Raw genomic sequence first — 6,664 nt, 5'->3', positions numbered from 1 at the left:
TTTGCAGATAAGCTTTTCAAAATCCTTCAAAGGAAGGTCTTTTGAGAGCCTGTCGACATCTTCTTCACCAGCATACTTCCAGAGGGGATTTTTGCGAGCCTGGAGAGGCTGCACTCTAATCCTAAGGAAATAGGAAGTAATCTCAATACCCGAAAGTTCCTTGCCGCGGGTGTTCTATAGCTCGTGGATGCGAGTCATCAGCGCTTCTGTCGCCAACTTCTCAGCTTCGGTAGCTTCAGCATCCCAGGAACGGCGGTGAAGGATTTTGGCTTCTCCGTCAAAAGGAGCGATGTTGTCCTCCACTGGATTGGAGCTTTCTTCATGGATATACAGCCACTTCTTCCACCAACCTTGGACGGAGTCGGGGAATTTGACGTCGAAATATTCGACGTCAGAACGAACACAGATAACAACGCCGCCAAAGTTGTAGGCGACGTTGTGGGAGCCATTACGGCGGAGGCAGAAGATACGCTTCCACAGAGCCCAATTAGGTTGGACCCCGAGGAAGCACTCACACAATGTGATAAAAATCGACACGTGGAGGATGGAATTGGGCGTCAACTGATGCAGTTGAAGCCCATAGACAAACAAAAGACCCCAAAGAAACTCGTGGATTGGGGGAGAAAGACCTCGGATGAGGTGGTCAAGAAAACTGACCCGATACTCGATTGGAGGCCTTGGATAGCTCTCCTCCTTGGGGAAGCAGAGCGAGTTCTCCTTCTTGCTGAACCCCATCTTCTTCAGCAGGTTGATGTCTTGGGCAGAGATCTTGGATCTCTCCCACTCGGCGTTTCCCAGATCCGCCGTCGCCATCTTCGACTCTGGAGTGCTGTGCCCAGTCAAATGGATGCGAGGCGGCATCAATGAGCTTGGCGGCGAAGGGTGTGAGTGTGGTTGAGCGCTTGAAGCAATGGGAACAATGGAGGATTTTGCAGAGGAGAAGCAGAGGTGCGGCGCGAGCGAAAGGACTAGAGGAGGAAGACGATACCTTTATATAGAGGTGCGGTGAATCGACGCGCCGTTGGATTGAGAGATTGCGGGACAGATGGTGTACACGTGGACAAGGGGTAAAAAGTAATTTCATACAGACGAGAAAGCACAGGAGCTACAGTACGTGCGCCAGGAAAAGCGGAGGACGTGTGTCCCCCACTGGCACGACGTGTCAATACGATGCGTAATTTGGGCCCGCAAGGCAGTGAGAGAGAACTTCTCGCGTTTTCCAGGAACAACGGTCGTGGCTATCGTCAGCAGTGATGTCACCTTAGCAAGAGAAAATTTCGGCTCAACAGCTTCATAAAAAGGCGACAACAGAAGATTACGGATTATTTTGAGAGCCTTTGATCAAATACAAGTTTTTGATCAAATGCTCGGGGGCTACTTTGGAAAAATAAAAATTTCGAGAAAGACAAAATAGAAATGGCGAGAGTCTATGATCAAATACAAGTATTTGCTCATAGCCTCGGGGGCTACTCCCATCGGGAGCGCTGTTCGCGCACCCGAGAGATTTGAAAAACTATGCGACAGGTGAAAAATATAGCGACATAAGGCGTGGAGCCTACACCCAAGCACAAGTCCTTGACTGTAACCTCGGGGGCTACTCCCATCGGAAACGCTGTTCGCGTGCCCGATGAAATTATAAAAAAGAGAGAGAAAAAGAAGAAGAAAAAGTGAGCATATTTCGAGTTATATAAATAACTCTACATATACTCCCATCGGGAGAGCAATATAAGTCATCCGTTGACTCAATAAAATGTGCTATTCCAACAGCCGAATAAACACTCGACAATATATTCTCAGAACGCCAAAGTTGCGAACAATTTCTGAATGCCGAACTTTGCGAAGGTAAGACCCCCGGATCCGTTCTGTGTGGCGTGGCGCCGTCTCTGACTCGGTTTGCTACTTTTTTCCGTATCAACAGATACGAAGAAAAATCCTAACGGACGCGTTAGGTACCCGATAAATATGACTGGGACTCGACAGAATGGTAAGACCTTAAGCGGCACCTGTCGAAGTTTACACCAGTATCCCGAGATCATGTCCAGGGACGTGATCTTGAAGTAGGTTTTTGCGGATTGCCACTAGAGCAGTTAAGTAGTACCTGATCCGTCAGATGAACTAGCCCCAACTACCATTATCCCTGTACAATATAGAAATTCGTATGCAAAGATATGTGGTAAAGTTCAGAGTTATCGAATAAATATAAAGGTGGAGATTTTCTCTGACTCTACGATTCAAGCAAAATCTCGGGGGCTACTGACATAGGCATCCCCAATGGACCTGCCGAAGATGGTACCCGGGGTTTATTGAAGGCCCACGACCCGAAGGATAAGGAGAATTCAGAAGCCCAACTTGCTAGTTAAGGAAAGCTAGAGTTGTATTAGGAGAGAACACTTGTAATATTACGGGAGGAGTTGGAAACCTTCCCGGACTCTGTAACTTGTACATCACGAATCCCTCGGCTCCACCTCCTATATAAGGGGGAGTCGAGGGACAAAGAAAGCATCGATTCATTGTCTCACAAACCCTAGTTTTCATATCATCGAGTACTTTTCGGCTGAAACCTTCGAGATCTACTTGCCCTCTACTTCTAACTAAACCCTAGTCTACAACACGTAGGCATTGACAAGTTAATCCCTTGTCAGCCGGTTAATTACATCCATAGGATTGAGCCTACGGAAAACCTCCGATTAAACTGTGCTGATGGTCGTCGTCGTTTATATAGATATGAGAAGGATGTGGCTTTGTTTTGCCAAAACACTATCACGCATGCCATCGCGACGTGCATAATTAAGAATGAGATTTATTGATGAAAAGGGTGACTTTCGCCTCGTCGGTGCCCAGTCATATGGCCCTGACTTCATCAAAACGTGTTGCTTTTGCCTCGTCGGTGCCCAGCAACGGTGTGACTTTTCTCATCAGAATTACAACGTGTTGATGACATAGTGATCGAGCTTCGTTGTCACTTGGCCAGAATTTAGCCTAGCCTCGTCGGCCTAGACATATGGTGGGTATGGTAGTTTTCAGCCGTTTTCTCATGGAGATTGGGCCGATCCGAGCTAGACAATTGATGGGGCATGTCTTCGCTCGTTGTTCCAACCAAGGTCCTTCACCAGGAACAAGGTTGTACACCGCCGACATAGATGAGACAGTCGAGCGATGGTGTTGCGAAGCCAAAACTGATTCCAGCATCCGATGTGGATGAACTAGAACAGCTAGCACTTCGTGATGAATTTTGTATGATCCGCATGGTCGATTTTGATGAGGCAGTCGAACCATGGTCGTAGATATTCAGTAGAATCCACACGGTCGATATAGATGAAGCAATCACACCATGGTTATGTACGTGTAGCCGACCCTCTAGCACCCATCTCGGATCACTAGGAGAATAGCTATGCATAGATTGATTTTCACCCTTTCTACTAAACCAAGATTGATACAACAATCCGATCTACTATAACTTACCACCAAGAATCCAAGGCGGCAGCACGACCGCGTGATGACGTCCGGCACAGCGTAGCGCCGGCGCTCTTATCTTGTGTGTAGATGAAAAAGATGGGAAGATCAAGTGGTGGCAGGTGGTTTTCACAATCCTCAGCGCCCTCACGACGTTGGCATGTGGTGTTGTATTACTTGGGGCACTCGGCCGTTTGGGTATGGCCCAGTCTCGCCGTATTTCCTTCCGCGCGGGGAGCACCGCTGACATGGGCACTACCCTTCGGGTAACCCACATTACCCTATCCTGTATTGACTAATTGGAGGCCCATGAAGACACCTGAAGGCGAGATGGGCCACCAGGACGACGCACCAGAAGGTTCCTTGACGGGCAAGACAAGGAAGCGATCGAACAAGGAAAGATCGGATCTAAAACTACTGTAAACCTAGTCGTACTCGGTGAGACCTCTTGAGACCTAGCCTCCTATATAAAGGCCAGGAGAGGGGCTGCCGAGGGACACGATCAATCTTAGCAATCTTAGCCAACAAAAGCTCAGAGCTAGGTCATCTTAGCAATAGCCATCTCGACGAGATCTCAGCCGAACTATTCGGCACCCCATTGTAACCCATTATCATCATAATCAAGAACAGACAGGCAGGACGTAAGGGTTTTACCTCATCGAGGGCCCCGAACCTGGGTAAATCGCTCTCCCCGCTTGTCTGTGAACCGATGTCTCGTGTCAGCTTGCAGGATTTCATCAACCCTAAGCCCCTATCGGAGGGCATTGGCGAGGAGTACCCTCGACAATTGGCGCCGTCTGTGGGAACCCTGTCGGCACAAGGCAAGTCATCGGCAGTACCAGTCACGTCCGCGGCGTTCTTGCTCGAATCACCAACGCCAGCAGAGTCAACAGATCCGATCCGCTGCGGGTCCTTCGAGTTCGTGCCACGCCGCGAAGTACTTCACCGAAACTCTATGGAATCATCTCATGACGCGGAGGCTATTTTCGGTGGCGTCCACTTCGTCATCGATTTCGAAGGTTTCCTTCGCCTCCCTAGGGCCGGTGCGTCCGACTCAAAGGCCGTACCTCCGGAGGGTGTCCCTTCAGCGACAACCCTAAAAATTTCGCCCAGAAGCATACAAGGGAGCGACCGAGGGAATCTCGACACCGCGGTTGGACAAAGAAAGAGACGAAGAAGCTCACACCGTGAGGAGGAAGGCAGAACAACAGTTCATCCTCGACAGTGCGAGCAAGGATGCCACGACACATCGGCAATCAGGGGCCGCACCCGTTCTCCGTATCTTTCAGCTACAGAGCAACTCGAGGCGCCATGTTACCTCCACTCATACTTCGATCCAAAGGATGGTCGGGAGAAGTCCAGTCATTTGTTGAGGAACTGCCGACACTTCCTAGAGATTCGACAGTTCTGTGATGATCTTAGAGCCGAAGCTATATCAAGAGTTCACATGATGGAGGAGAAGGCGAGGTCCTACGACCATCCGCCAGAACCGTATGTACAGAACCATACGAGCCAATGGAAAAAGATGAATATGTACCAGCCGAAGTATTCCCAGCACTACGAGGACAAATCAGCATGATCCATAAAACCAGCTTTTCGAAGAGAGAAATCAAGAAGTTCTCCCGAGAAGTAAAATATGCGGAAGTCGCCATGGTTGATACGCCGGATTTCATCGACTGGTCAGAACAAAGCATCACTTTTAGCAGGGCAGATCACCCGAAAGCTGTCCCAAGGCCCGGTCACGCGGCCCTTGTCCTTGAAGCACAGATTGGAGGGTACAGTATGGGCAAAGTATTCATGGATGGAGGAAGCGGCTTGAACCTGCTATTCGCCAGCACAATGAGAGCAATGGGTTTAACAGTCGACATGCTAAGAGAATCTGACACAGGGTTCCACGGCATTATACCGACTCGACCCGCTTACTCGCTAGGCAAAACATCATTGGACGTAGTCTTCGGCACGCCCAGTAATTTCAGGAAAGAAAAGATCGAGTTCGAGGTAGTCGACTGGGAATCTCAGTACCACGCCATCCTCGGCAGGCCTGCGTTTGCTAAATTCATGGCCGTGCCTCATTATGCATACTTGAAACTGAAGATGCCAGGCAACAACGGGACCCCAATAACCGTTCACGGCAGCTTCGCTCGATCAGACAACTGCGACAGGGAATTCCAGAAGATCGCTTCGAAGTTTGGAGCCAAGGAAGAACTCAACGCGATCGATACCGTCACAGACCACACACAACCACCAGCCGACAATCGAAACGTAAGATCCGATGAGTTCGATGCTGCAAAGGAAACTAAGAAGCTGCAGGTGCACCCTACTGATCCGAAGAAGACGGTCAATACTTCGGCTGACCTCACTGACGCATAGGAAAGCGCGCTCATCGAGTTCCTCCGTGAGCGCTGGGAGATATTTGCATGGGAACCATCCGACATGCCAGGTATCCCCAGGGAACTCGCTGAGCACGCCCTAAATGTTGACCCGACAGCCAAACCAGTGCAGCAATCAATGCGACGATTTTCTGAACCAAAGAGAAGAGCAATTGGCGAAGAAGTTAATCGGCTCCGCAAGGCAGGATTTATTCGGGAGCTTAAGGAATCTGAGTGGGTGGCCAATCCCGTCATGGTGCCAAAGAAGGACACAACCACCCTCCGCATGTGCATCGATTACACCAGCCTTAACAAGCATTGCCCGAAAGATCATTCCCCACTGCCTCGAATAGACCAGATAGTCGACTCCACGGCCGGGTGCGACCGTCTCTCTTTCCTCGATGCATACTCCGGGTACAATCAGATTAAGCTGAAGAAGGAAGACCAGGAGCTAACCGCGTTCATCACCCCGCACGGCGTTTTCTGTTACAACGTCATGACCTTCGGGTTGAAAAATGCAGGAGCTACTTACCAACGCTGCATGCAAGCTTGCCTTGCGGAGCAGATTGGAAGAAATATTGAAGTTTACATCGATGACATCGTGGTGAAAACGAAGCACGCAGCCACACTCATCGATGACTTACGGGAAACCTTCGACAATCTGGACAGATACAAAATCAAGTTGAATCCCAAAAAATGCTTCTTCGGAGTGTCGGGAGGACAAGTACTTGGGTACTTCATATCAGCCAGAGGAATCGAAGCCAATCCCTCAAAGATCAAAGCTATTCTTGATATGGAGCCGCCAAAGAATCTGCACCAAGTGCAGCAGTTGGCAGGCCGGC

The sequence above is a fragment of the Lolium perenne genome, chromosome 6, assembly GCF_019359855.2.
Source record: "Lolium perenne isolate Kyuss_39 chromosome 6, Kyuss_2.0, whole genome shotgun sequence".
In the NCBI taxonomy this organism is placed as follows: Eukaryota; Viridiplantae; Streptophyta; class Magnoliopsida; order Poales; family Poaceae; genus Lolium; species Lolium perenne.
Note: the sequence above shows the minus strand (reverse complement) of the source record.